We start from the raw sequence: 19,959 nt of genomic DNA on the forward strand, positions 1-19,959 counted from the left end.
CCGGCTAAATGGGATCAAGCGTGTTGGGTAAGTTGGTGCACCCCTGCAGGGAAGTTAATCTATTCGAATAGCCGTGATCTTCGGTAACAGGACGACTTGGAGTTGTACCTTGACCTTATGACAATTAGAACCGGATACTTAATAAAACACACCCTTCCAAGTGCCAGATACAACCGGTGGTCGCTCTCCCTCAGGGATATGAGGAGGGGATCGTCGGGTAGGATTATTGCTATGTGATGTTACTTGGAGGACTTCAACCTACCCTCTTCTACCTGTTGCAAGACGGAGGTGACCAGAAGCGTAGTCTTCGATAAGACTAGCTATCCCCCTCTTATTCTGGCATTTTGCAGTTTAGTCCACTGATATGGCCCTTTACACATATATCCATGCATATGTAGTGTAGATCCTTGCTTGCGAGTACTTTGGATGAGTACTCACGGTTGCTTTCTCCCCCCCTTTTCCCCCTTTCCTTTCTTTCTGGTTGTCGCAACCAGATTTTGGAGCCTTGGAGCCAGACGCCACCGTCGACGATGACTCCTACTACACCGGAGGTGCCTACTACTACGTGCTGCCCGCTGACGACGACCAGGAGTAGTTAGGAGGATCCCAGGCAGGAGGCCTGCGCCTCTTTCGATCTGTGTCCCAGTTTGTGTTAGCCATCTATGGCTACTTGTTTACCTATGTCTGTTCTCAGATATTGTTGCTTCCGCTGACTCGTCTATGATCGAGCACTTGTATTCGAGCCCTCGAGGCCCCTGGCTTGTATTATGATGCTTGTATGACTTATTTATGTTTTTAGAGTTGTGTTGTGATATCTTCCCGTGAGTCCCTGATCTTGATCGTACACATTTGCGTGCATGATTAGTGTACGATTGAATCGGGGGCGTCACAACTTGTATATCATTGGTGTTGATAGCATGATGTGAATCCACAGAAGGTTGAGGTGACTGCGGCGGGTTGTAAATGATCTCGTATGAACCGTGTCAGCAACTCGGCCAATGGTTCCTTCCAACTGGTTGTTTCAAGCTTAACCGAACTGTAGTGGCGGCGATTTGTGCGCCTGCCCATTGAGCCATCCATTGCAGACGGCCGTTGATAATATATGATAATTTGCCTCCAATTTGTTGGAAGAAAACCGGGCTTCCTAAGCAGTGACTTGCTCATACTCAATAAACAGCTCATGCAGATAGGTGCGGCCCGGTATGTTGATGTAGACCAGGCCGCGAGAGACGGACGACAAAAGCGACCGCAACATCAGAGGCAGCTCGGATAGATGAATCGGTCGCGGCATTGTAAACCGGTGCGGACGGGGAAGATCGGCACCGGTGTCGTAAACCGGCACGGACGGGCGAGTTAATCGCGGGCGCGATCCCGGCAAGTTGATGTAGATCGAATTGCATAGGCGGCGGCTTGCGCACACCCGTCCAACAGCAAATGATAAATCATTGTCCTTCATATATATAAATACACAGACAAAGTAATTATTCCTTGAAGAAAACAATATATGCTGAAAATAATAAGAAAAGATAGCACCTGGCATGTGTTGGATAAATGAGTATCATAGTACTTGCAGTACCATGCCAGGCCTCCCCCATTGGCTTTTGTTTCTAGTAGCCTTCTGAGCTAGCTTTGCTCAATCAACATCATACATCCACTCTAGGATTGATGTATGTTGGCAGCCTCAGGACTTGTCCACTTGACTTTTCCTCCAACCAATCTCCTCTTATCTCTTTCTCTTTCACTTACAGGGGAGCGCACTGGAGTAAAAGCCTGGGCGACTCATGGCCATAACCCATAGCAGAGGGGCGCAAGACGCGGCAGCTCAGGCAGAACCAACAGGGCCGCGGCGGTTCATATAACTGGCTCGTGGAGATGACGCGAAGGCGAGCGGGCCATAGCGGTGGAGGCGACTTACAAGCAGACAGAGCGACGCAGCGATGACACGGTGCCGGCGCGACCATGGGAACGCAGCAGAACAAGGAGGGACAAGAGTGAGGCTGAGTCGGAGCAGCTCGGGGTGGAGGCCACTCGGAGTCAGAGCCCGGGCACGGGTCGGCCGTGAGGACTCAAGGGAGGCGCGATCCGTGGTTTGCAGAGAGCGGAGCTGGCGACTTGGCGGCTTGGACCTGCCGTAGCAAAGCAGTGCGGCGGCTCGTGGGCGGCGATTTGGAGCTAAAGGTGTGGTGGCGATCTTGGCACAGACATCCGCCAGGGCGAAGGCGCCTTGGGAGCAATGGTGGTTTCAGATTGATGGCGGTTCAGCGAGGAGAGGCGAAGGACGACAGCAGAAAGGCCTGGATGGCCCAAGTGCGATGGAGATGGCGTCTCAGCAGGGAGATACAGGGAGGCCGGTAGAGGCGGCTCATGGTCTAGGCCAGCGAACCAGCGAGGCTGGTCTGCGATGGTAGAAGCCAGCAATAGTAAAGCTGGACGATGAGTTACAGCCATGGAGGCCGAGTCCGTGTCCACCCTTGGGTCTTCCTCCGGGTCGTGGCCGGTTTCAAGGTTGAGTCCAATTCCTGTTTTCTTGTCGTATGGAACAATCGCAACTTTTCCTTACGTGCACCCATCGTAGTAGTATGCACGAATCAGTAGGGTTTGGAGGATTGGCACTGCTGACGCCGGATCACCGAATCGTAGGTACGCGCCATGGCACGCAACTCTAACTTCTAATGTAGATCTTTTCAAACTGGCTCTTCTTCATCCGGAAAATTGAAAGCTCCTCGATCCCTAGGAAAGATCCCTTCAAGAACTCAACACCACCATGCGTGAGCCCCACGGTGGGCGCCAACTGTCGTGGAATTGTCACGGCAGATGTCCTTAATGTCAGGACTTAGTCGCGAGGCCAACGCATCTATGTGGTAGCTTGAGAGGGGTTGAGCGGGACGAGAGACGCGATGTTTTACCCAGGTTCGGCCCCTCACGGTGGAGGTAAAAGCCTACATCCTGCTTCATTGATATTGATGATGATGATCACGGTTACAAGAGTGCTCTATCTCGAGAGCTATTGTCTAAACCTAACTTGTCCAACTTGTGGAACTTGTGAATCTTGTCCCCCTTTTGGGGAGCCCTGCCCCTCCTTATATATGTTGAAGGGGCGGTTTACATGTGGAGACCTATTAGGATTAGGACTAGTTTATCTCTAATACAAACCGGATACAAGTCCAGGTCTTAGCTCCTTGTAAGATAATGTTCCTCATGCCTTTCCTCTTAAACCGGCCCACCGTTAAACGTGAACCGGCCTTCTGGGCTTTGGGCCTTGTCATCCGTCGATCCCGCATGCCGGATCACCAGTGAGTCATAATGACTAGGTGGGTTGCTTGTAAACCGCCAGGTCAGGGCGGGTCGCCAGTAACTCGCCAAGTGTCAGCGGGGTCTTCAGATAAACCGCCAAGTCTGGCCGGGTTAACTTCCGGCCGGTTTACACCGCGGGGTATATCCCCGACACCGCCCCTTCAACATATATAAGGAGGGGCAGGGCTCCCCAAAGAGGGGGAGAAGATAATCTTTAGGGCTAGACATAAAGAACCGGCCTACCGGCGATTCCCTCATGATCATAATGAGACCTAGCCACAAACAACATGTAGGGTTATTACCGGATGATGTTTCCCGGGGCCCGAAGCTGTCTAAACCCTTGTCTTGTGTTGCGTCTCTCGATTCCGCTCAACCCCTCTCAAGCTACCACATACATGCGTTGGCCTCGCGACTAAGTCCTGACACTAAGGACATCTGCCGTGACAATTCCACGACAAAGAGTCCTTCTCGAACTTCCAGGACCAGATGCCACAATCCTTGGCATCTAGCCCAAACACCATGGGCCTCAGTGTTTGGTTTTGCACCGACCTAAAGCCCCGTGTGCTTTACCCCTTGACCGAACCATATCATCCCATATATCAATCTTTACCTCCGGACCATTCTGGAGCTCCTCATCATGTCGTGATCTCATCCGGGACTCCGAACAACATTCGGTCACAAACGTACATAACTCATATAATACTATATCGTCATCGAATGTTAAGTGTGCAGACCCTACGGGTTCAAGAACTATGTAGACATGACTGAGACACCTCCCTGGTCAATAACCAATAGCGGAACCTGGATGCTCGTATTGGCTCCTACATATTCTATGAAGATCTTTATCGGTCGAACTGTTATGACAACATACATAATTCCCTTTGTCCATCGGTATGTTACTTCTCGAGATTTGATCATCGGTATCTCTATACCTAGTTCAATCTCGTCACCGGCAAGTCTCTTTACTCACTCTATAATACATCACCTCGTGACCAACTCCTTAGTCATTTGCTTGCAAGCTTATGATGTGTATTACCAAGTGGGCCCAAAGATACCTCTCCGATACTCGCAGTGACAAATCCTAATCTTGATATATGCCAACCCAACAAACACCTCCGAAGATACCTGTAGAGCATCTTGCTACCTCTTGAGCATAAGTTGATTTTTCCCTTGAAGAGGAAAGGGTGATGCAGCAAATTAGCGTAAGTATTTCCCTCAGTTTTGAGAACCAAGGTATCAATCCACTAGGAGAGAACACAACAAGCCACCGAATACCTGCACAAACACCAACTTCCAACCAACGCGACAAAGGGGTTGTCAATCCCTTCACAGTTATTCGCAAAGTGAGATCTGATAGAGATGGATAAACGGTAAAGTAATATTTTTGGTATTTTTGGTTTATGGAACGGAAAGTAAAATATTGCAAAAGAAAGTAAATAGGAAACTAGAATTGTAGATCGGAAACTTATATGATGGAAAATAGACCCGGGGCCATAACTAGAGGCTTCTCTCAAGATATAAAATTTTACGGTGGGTGAAAACCCCATCCTTTTATCCTCGATGGCAACAATACAATACGTGTCGGTTCACCTTCTGTCACTAGGATCGATCACCGCAAGATTGAACCCAAAGCTAGGCACTTCTCCCATTGCAAGAAAAACCAATCTAGTAGGCCAAACGAAATCAATAGTTCGAAGAGACTTGCAAAGATATCAAATCCTGCATAAAAGAATTCAGAAGAGATTCAAATAATATTCATAGATAAGCTAATCATAAATCCACAATTCATTGGATTTCGACAAACACACCACAAAATAGTATTACATGGAATAGATCTCCAAAAACATCGAGGAGAGCTTTGTATTGAGAATCAAAGAGAGAGAAGAAGCCATCTAGCTACTAGCTATGGGCGATTAGGTCCGAGGTAAACTACTCACGCTTCATCAGAGAGGCAATGGTGTTGATTTAGAAGCCCTCCATGATCGAATCCCCCTCTGGTAGGATGCCGGAAAAGGCCACAAGATGGGATCTCACGTGTACAGAAGGTTGCAGTTGTGGAAAAGTGGTTTCATGGCCCCCCTAGAAGTTTTTGGGGTATAAGAGTATATATAGGAGGAAGATCTAGATCAGGGGGTCACCGAGGGGCCCACAAGGTTGGGGGCGCTCCCTCCACCCTTGGGGCCGCCTCGTGGCTCTTCTGACTTGCACTCCAAGTCTCCTGGGTGTCTTATGGTCCAAGAAAAATCATCGCAGAAGTTTTATTCCGTTTGGACTCCGTTTGGTATTCATTTTCTGCGAAACAAGGAAAAACATAAATTGGCACTGGGCTCTAGGTTAATAGGTTAGTCCCAAAAATCATAGAAAATAGCATATTAATGCATATAAAACATCCAAAATAGATAATATAATAGCATGGAACAATCAAAAATTATAGATACGTTGGAGACGTATCAAGCATCCCCAAGCTTAATTCCTGCTCGTCGTCGAGTAGGTAAATGATAAAAACAGAATTTTTGATGTGGAATGCTACCTAACATATTTATCCATGTAATTCTCTTTATTGTGGCATAAATGTTCAGATCCGTAAGATTGAAAACAAAACTCTAATATTGACATAAAAACAATAATACTTCAAGCATACTAACAAAATAATTATGTCTTCTCAAAATAACATGGCCAAAGAAAGCTTATCCCTACAAAATCATATAGTCTGGCTATGCTCCATCTTCATCACACAAAATATTTAAATCATGCACAACCCCGATGACAAGCCAAGCAATTGTTTCATACTTTTGATGTTCTCAAACCTTTTCAACTTTCACGCAATACATGAGCGTGAGCCATGGACATAACACTATAGGTGGAATAGACGGTGGTTGTGGAGAAGACAAAAAAGAAGGAGATAGTCTCACATCAACTAGGCGTATCAACGGGCTATGGAGATGCCCATCAATAGATATCAATGTCAGTGAGTAGGGATTGCCATGCAACGGATGCACTAGAGCTATAAGTTTATGAAAGCTCAAAAAGAAACTAAGTGGGTGTGCATCCAACTTGCTTGCCCATGAGGACCTAGGGCATTTTGAGGAAGCCCATCGTTGGAATATACAAGCAAAGTTCTATAATGAAAAATTCCCACTAGTATATGAAAGTGACAACATAGGAGACTCTCTATCTTGAAGATCATGGTGCTACTTTGAAGCACAAGTGTGGAAAAAAGGATAGTAACATTGTCCCTTCTCTCTTTTTCTCTTATTTTTTCTTTTCTCTTATTTTTCTTTTTCTTTTTTGGGCCTCCTCTTTTTTTGGCCTTTCTCCCTTTTTATTTCCTCACATGGGACAGTGCTCTAATAATTAAAATCACCACACTTCTATTTACTTACAACTCAAGAATTACAACTCGATACTAGAAGAAAAATATGACTCTATGTGAATGCCTCCGGCGGTGTACCGGGATGTGCAATGAATCAAGAGCGACATGTATAAAAAATGATGAACGGTGGCTTTACCACAAATACGATGTCAACTACATGATCATGAAAAGCAATATGACAATGATGGTGTATGTCATAATAAATGGAATGATGGAAAGTTACATGGCAATATATCTCGGAATGGCTATGGAAATGCCATAATAGGTAGGTATGGTGGCTGTTTTGAGGAAGGATATGTGGTGGCTGTTTTGAGGAAGGATATGTGGTAGGTATGGTGGCTATGGAAATGTCATACTAGCATGACTCTACCCCCTGGGCGCGCCCTACCACCCTGGGCACGCCCTCCACCCTTGTGGCCTCCTCGTGGCTCTTCTGACTTGCACTCCAAGTCTCCTGGGTGTCTTCTGGTCAAAGAAAAATCATCGCGAAAGTTTTATTCTGTTTGGACTCCATCTGGTATTCCTTTTCTGCGAAACTCTAAAACAAGGACAAAACAAAAACTGGCACTGGGCTCTAGGTTAATACATTAGTCCAAAAAATCATATAATATATCATATTAATGCATATAAAACATGCAAAACAGATAATATAATAGCATGGAACAATAAAAAATTATAGATACGTTGAAGATGTATCACCTCTTTATGATCACCAAGTTAATTATGTTGTGACGTTTGATAACACATAAGGCATTCCTCCGATATCCGGGAGTTGCATAATCTCATAGTCGAAGGAATATGTATTTGACATAAAGAAAACAATAGCAATAAATTAAACGATCAATATGCTAAGCTAACTGATGGGTCTTGTCCATCACATCATTCTCCTAATGACGTGATCCCATTATCAAATGACAACACATGTCTATGGTTAGGAAACCTTAACCATCTTTGAACAACGAGCTAGTCTAGTAGAGGCTTACTAGGGACACGATATTTGTTTATGTATTCACACATGTATTTAGGTTTCCGATCAATACAATTCTAGCATGAATTATAAACATTTATCATGAATAAGGAAATATAAAATAACAACTTTATTATTGCCTCTAGGGCATATTTCCTTCACACAATGCATTCCCTTAGGCCCAAAGATGGTGAAGTTCATGTAGTCGATGTTCACATAACACCACTAAGGGAATCACAACATACATATCATCAAAATATTGAACACAAATCAAATTCACATGATTACTTGCAACATGACTTCTCCCGTGGCCTCAAGAACAAAGGCAACTACTCACAAATAATATTCATGCTCAAGATCAGAGGGATATTAAATAGCATAATGGATCCGAACACATAATATTCCACCAAATAAACCATCTAGCATCAACTACAAGATGTAATCAACACTACTAGTCACCCACATGTACCAATCTGAGGTTCCGGAACAAAGATTGAACACAAGAGATGAACTAGGTTTTTGAGATGAGATGGTGCTGTTGAAGATGTTGATGAAGATTGGCCTCCCAAAGATGAGAGGGTTGTTGGTGATGATGATGGCTTCGATTTCCTCCTCCCGGAGGGAAGTTCCCCCGGCAGAATCACTCCGTCGGAGGGCAAACGTCCTCCTGCCCAAGTTCTGACTCAAGACGGCGCACTCCATCCCAAAAGTCCTCTCCTGATTTTTTCTAGGTCAAAGGACCTTATGCACCAGAAGATGGGCATCGAAGGTGGGTCTAGGCCCCCACTACCCACCAGGGCATTCCTGGAGGGGGTGGCACGCCCTAGTGCCTTGTGGGCACTTGGGTGCCCCCTCTGGTGGTTCTTTTCTCCAGTATTTTTTATTTATTCCAAAATAATTCTCCATAAATTTTTAGCTCATTTGGATATGTGTAGAATAGATATCTCTTACATAGCTTTTTCAGGTCTAGAATTCCAGATGCCGGCATTCTCCCTCTTTGTGTAAACCTTGCTTATTATGTGATAAAGGCATTATAATTACTCCACAAAGTGTTATAATGCATAAAAACACTATAAATAACAGTAGGAAAACATGATGCAAAATGGACGTATCAACTCCCGCAAGCTTAGATCTCGCTTGTCCTCAAGCAAAAGCCGATATCAAAAATCATGTCCACATGTTTAGAGAGGGAGAGAGGTGTCGATAAAAACAAAATACAGACATAGTAGCATCAAACTTATTATTATAACAGCAACAAACTTTATCATATAACTTCTCATGAACAGGTAACAATTCATCACAACATCGAAGTAGAAAGCATAAACTTTATTAAAAACTAACAAACTATGTTCTCAGTCAACTTTGCAACTACAATTCATCATATTTTCAGGAAGGGTGTCGTATCGGAGCCTCTTGGCAAGTACCCATACTCAACTATCATTTAGTCTTCTATGACTGCTAACACTCACAGCATACATATGAGCAAAAAGTTTCAACCGGACACATAGAAAGATAGGGGCTTATAGTTTCTCCTTCCAACTTCTTCACCTCAAGGGTGATGTCAACAATAATAACTCATGATCACTCACATCTATAATACCTAAATAGTTGATCCCCACTATAGGATTTCTCTTAACATGCAGCCTGTCCACATCATCAGTCCTGCCATGTCATCAACTCTCAACAGCATTCCATCTTTATAAAAAAATAATGGCATGTTCTGTCATTCAGCTTCCTTCCCCATTACACTACTGAAGGCCCATTACACTAGGCCCCGATCACATTACTTCTCCACTTCAGTTTCTTTCTCCGTTGGATTGCCACACGAAGATGATTCCCCATATATCACGACACCGCTTCCTTTCCTGCAGGTTTCCACCGTCACTTCATGCTTCTTTTCTAATCTCCACGGTGGCCCTCTCATGCATCGATCCAACCCTGCCGCGCCTCATGTGCGACGTCTTCACCAGGCGCCGCCCCGCCCCGCCACGAGAGAAAGCCGCGAGATAGCATGGGCTATAGCTTCCTCAAGGCCTTTCTTGCCGCCATCACACGGGGAGTAGCTCTAGAGTTCATCCTTTAGAGCGTTGAAGTTGTCCCATGGATTTCTCATCCATGGGAGCCAATAATCCAACGGCAAGGAGGATGGACGGCTCAATCTGATTCTGATCTGCCATATCAACAAGTACAATATTGCCTGATCTGATTCCGATTTCTATCTCTCCCTATATCTTTGGATTTTTATGATGGCTCGTAATTATTCAGCTCATCAAATTTCTTTGTAGGATTATATCGGCTTTGTGGAGAGATAACCTCGAAACAACTTAGAAAAGAAAATGCAATGAAACTAATTAATGGTATTGAAATGCCACCTATTAAGAGCCTGTTTGGGACTGCTCTACTCCTTAAATTTCAGCTCCGCTCTGGAAAACACAAGCCAAACGGGGTAGCTCCACGGGATGCCGCTCCGCAAAAAACTTGAATCTTTGGTACAACTCCCAGTTTTTTATGAAGCTCTTGAGGGGGTGCTCCAAAATACTCTAGAAGCCGGAGTCGGGTGGAAATTACCCACCACTGCCACCAGTAAGTGGATACCCCTTCGTTTCTCCCCCCTCGACCAATCAAATAGATCCTTTTCATCAAATTCCTCATCCTTGAAGCTAGACCTAGATGAAAGCCAAACATTCTCTTTGGTAATGCTACAACTTTTGGATGAAACTGCTCCAAAGTGAATTTAGTGGAGCGAAACTGATTTTAGTGAAGCGGATCAGTCCCAAACAAACCCTAAGGACAGTATAACCGTACCTAAAGCGAGCTCTCTCACGCCCTCTGTGATTTTGGCCGTCGGATTTCGTGTTGAACGGTATCTGGCCGTCAGATCTAGGTTTGAGCACCGATTTTACCGCACTGGGCTGGCTGTCCTAATAGGCTGCTGTTCTGGGGACTTTTTTGGAGGCCTGTCGTTGAGTGGGCTTATTGGCCCATTTATCTCTACTACACAGCGATCTGTGGATCCATCCGACGCGCGGGTGGGGAGCCAGGCGACGCTAGATCCGCAGCGGGAGGGGATGAAGCCGACGCGACGCTCGCGTGACCGGCGGTCGATGGGATCCAGCGGACGCGAGCCAGGCGACGCGCGCGAGGGAACCGACAGAGGATCCAGTCGACGCAAGCCGAGCGAGGGATCCAGTGCTCGAGGGATCCAACAACGCTTGCCTGCCTGAGTGCCTGACCGCTTGCAGGCGCACCAGGACAATCCCCTCGAGGAGACAGGAGTACCCGGTCTTGCCTTGATCTGATTTCGTTGGCCTGTAGTCAACTTTCTGGCCCAACGATAGATTTTTGCTATTACATGGTTGGTGTTCATATTGTTAGCTTCTGCCTCGGTTCGTTGGTGAGTTCAGAAATATGGCTTTCGTTCGAATGTTCTTCTGATTGTATGTCTTTCACGCAGGTAGCAGAGGCCCAGCCACTATTTCCTTCGATTGCAGCATCTCTGTACGTACGAGGTTCATCCATGGCTCCTAGATAGATTAGCATCTTTCATGGTGATTCATTGTGCCCCTTCCTTTCATGTATGCATCGAGTACATCTATGCCCTTCTCCCATATTTTGTTGTTTCTGGCCCAATATATTACAGCTTAATAGTAAACGAGAAACTGTGTTGGTTCGGTACACAGAGACTATTCCAGCAAAAAAACTTGCCGGGCTGCAAAGCTTGCACACGTATTTTGGTTGGATTTCATGGCTGGCCTTTTTACAATGGACTCAGGGCATGTAAGTGCATTTGGAATGAAAAAAATGATACCATAATGTATGGGTTCAAATCATATACATCTCTTTTCAATGTGTTAATAATCTGCTTCATGAATATTTTTCCAAGAGACATATGTGAACTCAAACGCTCATTATCTCTGCTGACATGAAGTGGCACCTTTCAAGAACACGGTACATATGGGAATGAAAGAAATAGTAGGAATTCTTTTTTGACAAAAGTCTGTATTAATGGCAACCATACTTTTGAATAACATTGTTTGCATGTATTAAGCTAAAAAGAAAAGATATATATGTCTTGTTTGTTGGATTACCCGTTAACATGATGTATCAGATGTTACTTTTCACAATCAGGGTTGTTGATTTCTTTAATTGTACAGTTTGGGTATATGTTCACTTTTCTTTGCTATATTTTACAGCTGTGAGAAATCATTATCCGATAATTTGATGCCATCAACCCCAATATCAATGCCGTGATTAAAATTAATACCTTTTCATTTAGTTTATTAAGTTTCATCCTAAAACAATCCCAAATATTATTAATCTAAGTTAATTGTTCAACCTGCTATGAAGAAACGATCTGATGGTCCCAATCCCAAAGAAATAAACTCAATTGCAAGGTTTTCCCAATCCTGAAGAAATAAACTCAATTGCAAGGTTTTGGAAAGATGTTACATAGCCGTCCCCAGATTCAGAACATGCTAATTGAGAATTTTCCAGACTACCCAAGATTATATAAAGCAGTGATACTTCAATTTGTATGTCGTTTGTACCCTAATTTCATTCTCTTGAACTATGACATCCCTGCACCGACTTGCTGCCGCCTCATGCAAAAAGGAACATTCTGTCTAACGCCTCTACATTTCTACCTTGAAAATAACAACAACAACAACAACAACAAAGCCTTTAGTCCCAAGCAAGTTGGGGTAGGCTAGAGGTGAAACCCATAAGATCTCGAGAAAATCTTTTGGGTTTCATCTCCATAAGAGTGGCTGAGTTTTTACGTTGGCCCGCCAAGCCTATCACAACCCTCCTCCTTTACCCGGGCTTGGGACCGGCTATGTTGAGACAACATAGGCGGACATTTCTACCTTGAAAATGTGTGATCAAATTTTATGATTTTCTTTTCATGATGTAAATTCCTATCATTAAAGGGCAACCCTGGTGCATGTAGCTCCCGCTTGCGCAGGGTCCAGGGAAGGGTCCGACCACTTTGGGTCTATAGTACGCAGCCTTTCCCTACATTTCTGTAAGAGGCTGTTTCCAGGACTTGAACCCATGACCTCATGGTCACAAGGCAACAGCTTTACCACTGCGCCAAGGCTCCCCTTCCCTATCATTCTATCGATAAATTTGACGGGCGCGGCAACGCGCGCCATCAATGATCTAGTTGTTCCCTGATTTCCGCTCAATATTTATGCCAACCTGAAAACCATAAATCCTGCAAGAACATCTACATAGCAGATCAATCTCTTGATCTCTTCCTATTCTAACTAATGTTCCATGTATGTACTGTAGGTGAAATTCGTCATTGATGCTATTGGCTGACACAAATATAGTTGACATCCTAAGATTTTAGAACTGGACCAACTATGCATGTTTAAAATTTATACCTTGCAAGGGACATATCTAATTCAATGTATAAAGGTAATATTGGTCATTGTTTGACTTGCACCCAACACCATGCATCCTTCAATTTCATTTCCTTTATTTATATTTTCTATATGCAAAAGGAGTATTATGTTTGCTTTATTTTCTTGGTCTATGCTTTATGGTTGAAGTTCTCGGTGATATAATCCTCACCCTGGGCATTAGCCGTTCTATAGGAGGCATACACTCCAGCAGGTACTCCTGCCCAGAGTTTGGAATCATTGGCTCAATGAATCTACGAGCCTCTGAAGAACTACTAATGATTGGTCTTGACTTTCACATTTTTTACGTTCTGCGTGCTATTGGGAGCAAATTCTAGTTTCAAATTTCTGCAGTTATTAGTAGGCCGACATGTCTCTTCACTCTTCTGAGTTGGAGCGTATGATACTATCATGTTAGAACTTTCTATGAGTGTCTGCAAAGGAATATCCTCCGTATTTTGCTACTGGAATCTTGGTATGTCTGTGCTCCTTTCTTTTATAGGATTCCTTTAGATTAACTACAATGCACATCAATGTATAGAATACACTTCAGCTATCTATTATATCACTATTTTTAATGCTAGCTAATTGATACTTTTATTACTTGCCAGTTTATTGTTCACATTCTATATTCAGGGTCATGATATTGATGTTTTCTCTTTCTTTTGCAATACTACACGAGAATAGCTTATTTAAGTTCAGATATGCGCATGGCAGAAACATTTGCTTTTATTTTTTGGCAGTAATTACTGTGATGAAACACATCTATTCAAAAAGGCAATGCTAGTTGTAATTTCACTTGCACACAGCACCACGTATCATATATATAGTAATAGATATGAGTATACCACTAACCATGTCAAACACAAATGCTTCATTTAGTTTCATTTCTGTATTCATCATTTTTGTATGCAGAAGGAGTCATGTTGATTTAGAATACAATCCACCATATGCTCCTACTCAGAATTTGGAATCATTGGCTCTGTGAACTATGATCCCTGCAATAACTATTTATGATTGATTAGACCCTCTATCAATTTTTATGTCACTACTTTTGGGAGAAAAACTTTAGAATTTTCGCACAAGGAATTGTTTTTATTAGTAGGCGGGGTGTCTCTTCACTCTCCTGAGGTATAATTTTCTACACAAGGAATTACCCTGTCAAGAATCTTGGTATGTGCTTGCTCGCTGCTTCTATAAGATTCATTTAGATGAAGTGATAGTGTACATCAATTTATAGAACAAAGTTCAATTATCAATTATAACACTTTGTTTCCTAGATTATCTAATTAAAAATATTCTTCCTAGCCAGCTTATCCTCATCCTAAATAGCAGCAAAAATTTCCGCAAGAACGCGCGGGCAATCTTCTAGTTTTACTAGATATATGTTCCTAGATCTTTCCCCGCCACATGGTGCTTGCAAAAAGAGAAACTAAAAAATGACCAGAGAAGAATACTTTGATTCTTGCATAAAAAGTAAATACATAAAAGCAAAAGATAGGCTCTTTGCAGAGGGAAGCAGAGGTTGTCATGCGCTTTTTGGTTTTGTATGCACAATCTCTTAATGCAAAAGAACGTCACATTATTTGCCCCTTATGATAGCAACCTTTATTATGCAGTTCATCGCTTTTATTACTTTGCCATCACAAGTTCGTACAACACTAAAAGATCAAACACATTTAGGAGCAATTTTTATTGCCTTTTTTTTGCACCGATGACAACTTACTTGAAGGATCTTACTCAATCCATAGGTAGGTATGGTGAACCCTCAAAACATGAATTTGGGTTTAAGGGTTTTGGATGCGCAACTATTATCTCTACTTAGTGCAGAATTTTGGCTAGCTAAGATATTGAGCAATCACCACATGTTAAAGGATCTATGACAATATTACTTCTATGTGAATATGAACAAACATAAATCGTTACATTGTCTTCCTTGTCCAACATCAACAATTTGGCACAAAATATTTAATGGGGGCTCACAATCATAAAATATGTCCAAGATTGTATATTTGCATGTGAATCTTATCTTCCCTTATTAATTCTTTCATGGGTTGCATCATTGACCAATGCTATGTTTGTCAACTTTCAATAAATTTTACCACTTATACTTTTCCTTATGTGATGTCATTACTTACCATAAGATTAGCATATGATCTTTTTAATTATTTCCCTTTATTTTGATTGGAACATAAGAGTAAAGAAGCAAAAATTAAAACTAAACTTTATTATATAACTCTCACTTGATTACATAGATAGATAGATCACAAAACTGGCACTCGAAAATAGATCATACTAAAATTTTATTCAACTAAATCACGAAATAACTAAGGATTGAACTAAGGTAGGTAAATGTAATAAAAGTGATGGTGATACGATGCCGGGGCATCTCCCCCCAAGCTTGGCACAAGCCAAGGGGAGTGCCCATACCCATGCACTCAAGTCTCCTTCTTTGGTGATGGTGATGGTGGTGGCGATGAAGACATAGGGGCATCACACTTTAGCCTCAGTAAGTACTCCAATCTACGCTTAATGCTCCGGAGGGCGATGTTTTGCTCCTCCAACAAAATAATTTCACGAGTGAGATATGTATTTTGAACACAAACCGTTTCGAAGGCCCTAAAGGCTTCGATTTTCAATGGGGGTGAGACGATCATAGTAAGGTTGAAGGATATCCTCCTCTTCATCGGCCTCCCCTGCGAGCATGGCTTGCCCCCCTTCTTGAGCCTGATTCCCCACAGCTTCCTTGACCTGGTCCTCCTTAGTGGCTTCTTTTGAGTCTTCTCTCCTGAGCTCCATCTTTAGCAGCCAAGCATCGCCTTCTACATTGTTGGAGGAGGGAGAAGACATGATGCTACGCTTGATAGATCTGACAGAAAAATGGCACAAAAAAAGAACAGAGGATTTCTCCGCGGTACGGTGGTCAAATTGCTTGGGGGTATATACAAAGATTTTTTTATCTTGGGAAACAAGTATACGAAAGGAAAACAGACCCATGAAGGTGCCTGAGGGGCCCACTGTAACGCCCACGATGCGGCTATATCTCCCACGTGTCGAAGCACGACTTAGAGGCATAACCGCATTGTAAGCAATGTCGCAAGTGGGGTAATCTTCACACAACCCATGTAATGAATAAGAAAAAAGGTACATAGTTGGCTTACAATTGCCACGTCACACAATGCATAAATATCATTACATTCATCTAGATACAATCAAGGTCCGACTATGTAACCAAAATAAAGATAACCCCAAATGCAACAATGTCCCCGATCGCCCCAACTAGGCTCCACTACGGATCATCTGGAAAGGAAACGTAGTATCGTCCTGAGTCCTCATTGAACTCCCACTTGAGCTCAGTCGAAACTCCTAGAGCGGTATCATCGGTCCCTGCATCTGGTTTTGGTAGTAAACTGTGAGTCACGGGGACTCAACAATCTCACACCCTCGCGATCAAGACTATTTAAGCTTATAGGTAGGGTAAAAGGTATGAGGTGGAGCTGCTGCAAGCACTAGCATATATGGTGGCTAACATACGCAAAAGAGAGCGAGAAGAGAAGGCAAGGCACGGTCGATAAACTATGATCAAGAAGTGATCCTAGAACAACCTACGTTCAAGCATTACACGAGACCGTGTTCTCTTCCCGGACTCCGCTGAAAAGAGACCATCACGGTCACACACTCTGTTGATTAATTTTAATTAAGTTAAGTTTCAGGTTTTCTACAACCAGACATTAACAAATTCCCATTTGCCCATAACCGCGGGCACGGCTTTCGAAAGTTCAAATCCCTGCAGGGGTGTCCCAACTTAGCCCATCACAAGCTCTCACGGTCAACGAAGGATATTCCTTCTCCCAAGACAATCCGATCAGACTCAGAATCCCGGTTACAAGACATCTCGACAATGGTAAAACAAGTCCAGCAAGACCACCCGCTGTGCCGACAAATCCCGATAGGAACTGCACATATCTCGTTCTCTGGGCACACCAGATAAGCTAAACGTACGGGAGCCAACGTAACCCAAGTTTCCAAGGGACGGCCCCACACGGTGCTCTAGGTTGGACCAACACTCAGATGAGCACTGGCCCGGGGGTTTGAAATAAAGATGACCCTTGAGTCCGCGGAACCCAAGGGAAAAAGAGGCTAGGTGGCAAATGGTAAAACTAATGTTGGGCATTGCTGGAGGATTTTTATTCAAGGCGAACTGTCAAGGGGTTCCCATTATAACCCAACAGTGTAAGGAACGCAAAATCAAGGAACATACCATCGGTATGACGGAAACTAGGGCGGCAAGAGTGGAACAAAACACCAGGCATAAGGCCGAGCCTTCCACCCTTTACCAAGTATATAGATGCATTAAAATAGACAAGATATAATAATGATATCCCAACAATAAACATGTTCCAACAAGGAACAAACTCCAATCTTCACCTGCAACTAGCAACGCTATAAGAGGGACTGAGCAAAGCGGTAACATAGCCAAACAACAGTTTGCTAGGACAAGGTGGGTTAGAGGTTTGACATGGCAATATGGGAGGCATGATAAGCAAGTGGTAGGTATCATAGCATAGGCATAGCAAAAGAGCGAGCATCTAGCAAGCAAAGATAGAAGTGATTTCGAGGGTATGGTCATCTTCCCTGCAAAGTTCTCCGAGTTGACGTTAGCTTGATCCTCGTAAGCGTATTCAACGGGTTCCTCGATCACGTACTCGTCTCCCGGCTCTACCCAAAGCAAGAACACAAGCAAAGGGAGACATAATCAACCACGTGCAATGCACAAGCAACATGATGCAAAACATGACATGATATGCGGGACGTGATATGCGATGCATATGCATGTTTCGGAAAGGAAAGATTGAACCTGGCCTCAACTTGGAAAACCAAGAGTGCCACTAGAAAGATGAGTTGATTTCGATCGAAATCGATATAAAGATCACCGAAAACAGATGCACGGTTTGCAAATGGCAAGCAAAACAAATAATGGCGCAAAGCTGCAATCAACTGCACGAGGCCTTCTAAATGCATCAAGAACAACAAGCTACTGCACTCTAACATAACAACAAATCACATGACAGTGATCCACTCAAGATGCTTGACAAAAGATGAACTCTGAGCTACGGCTAATTCACTCAATAGCATGTTTAAACAAGCATGGCAAAAGTGCAAAAGATATCAGGTTACAGACTTAGTGAAAATAACAACATGCCAGGAATTTAACATCAGGAAGCAATGTTTAGAGCAAGATAACAACATGCTACAGGAACATACCACGACAAAGCAAGGCATGGCATGAAGCTACTCAAAGCATACAACAAAAGTCTCTTACTTACCATAAGCCAAAAGGGATCCGAAAATACAATGGCATCCATGTGAACATAGCAACTTTCGTAAACAGATTCGGACTTGGTAGAAAACTGGAACATGGCAAAAACAGATTCATGTAGGCATGTTTACGAGCTCGATGCACTCACCACAAGGCATGGCATGACAAACTAAGCATACACCCAGCAAGTAGACATGGCATAGAAGCTAAACATGGCAAGAACAACCTCATAGCATAAATGGATCAACTACAACAACCTCGGCAAAATTGCTTAACATGTAAACAATCTGCCAGGAACATTTTTTAGCAAAAGTAGAGCTCGATTGAGTCAGGCTAGGGTGCTCCATGATTGCAAAAAAATACATGGATGGATAGAGCATAACATTATCTCCAAAACATCCTTACTGATCATGCTCAAAAGAGGCATGGATCACTCTGTAGCAACAAGAATACATGGCATAAAAATATTAACATGGCAAAGACTTAGAAGATTTCTAAGTCCCTGAAATCAGCAACATTACGAGAGCTACTTTGCATGCTTGTGCTAGTCACCATAAAGATCACAAAAATACATGGCATACACCCCTGTAAAGATGGCATGACATACTTAAAAACACATGAAGGGCTCAAGTTCATAGGAGGCACACATTAATCATGGCAAAAATGACAAATGTCCAATTACTGATAAGAATCTGAAACTAACATTGCATAGCACTCTTGCAATAGCATTTAGTGCATCAAGATGAACTCAAATGAACATGATGCAATGGGATGAAATGAAGTACTCATCGAGAAGAACAATTTGATATGCTACACGCCCAAAACGGAGCCACGGGTGTAGAGTTATGACGCGATGAAAAATGCATAAAAATACTGGGACTAGGGCAAAAAGTCAACCCTTAGGGTTTCCAGATCTGGATCGGCATGTTCTTCAAGGTTCACCAGAATAGCACGTTGGAGTTTAAGAACTCGTCGGAGAAGAGGGGAGGAGCCAGATCCGACGTCGCGGGGACTTGCCGGTGGCCGGACTTGGCGTGGTCGACGGTGAGACGCGGCGAGGCGGCGGACTTGGCGCGGTCGGCGAGGAGGGCGGCGGCGGGCGGCGGCCGGCGACGAAGCGGACGAGGCGGCACCGGCGCGGCACAGGGCGACGGCGCGGCGAGCCGGAGACGAGCAGCGGGGCGGCGCTGGAGACCTAGGCAACGGCGCGGGGCGCGGTCCGATTCGGCCCGGGGGCGGGCCGGTGATGGGCCCCACGGGCCTGGCGGCACGGTGAAGTGGGCACACGGGCAGCGGCGAATCGGACGATGTCACATGGCGGCGGACGGCTGGAACGGACATGTCCGAACGGCGGGTTTTCGTCCGGCGGCGGGAGGAGAGGGAGGGGTCTAGGGTTTGATCCGTGATTTGGAATGGGAGGACCTTTTTATAGGTAGAGGGAGCTAGGAGGCTCCAAATTGAGCATGGTTTGCGGCCACACGATCGTGATCGAACGACCTAGATGATGGAGGGGGTTTAGGTGGGTTTTGGGCCACTTTGGAGAGGTGTTGGGCTGCAACACACACGAGGCTTTCTTGGCTCGTCGGTTAACCGTTGGAGT

At 44.0% G+C, this 19,959-nt stretch overlaps 1 long non-coding RNA gene across 1 annotated transcript; it reads left to right on the forward strand.

The window, feature by feature from the left end:
- Positions 1-10,605: 10,605 nt before the first annotated feature.
- LOC123096885 (uncharacterized) lies at positions 10,606-11,464 on the forward strand. The gene is made up of 2 exons (XR_006446763.1): positions 10,606-10,989; positions 11,089-11,464. It is a non-coding gene; the product is annotated as an uncharacterized lncRNA (long non-coding RNA).
- The last annotated feature ends 8,495 nt before the right edge of the window (positions 11,465-19,959 follow it).

Source organism: Triticum aestivum, chromosome 1A (genome assembly GCF_018294505.1).
Source record: "Triticum aestivum cultivar Chinese Spring chromosome 1A, IWGSC CS RefSeq v2.1, whole genome shotgun sequence".
Classification (NCBI taxonomy): Eukaryota; Viridiplantae; Streptophyta; class Magnoliopsida; order Poales; family Poaceae; genus Triticum; species Triticum aestivum.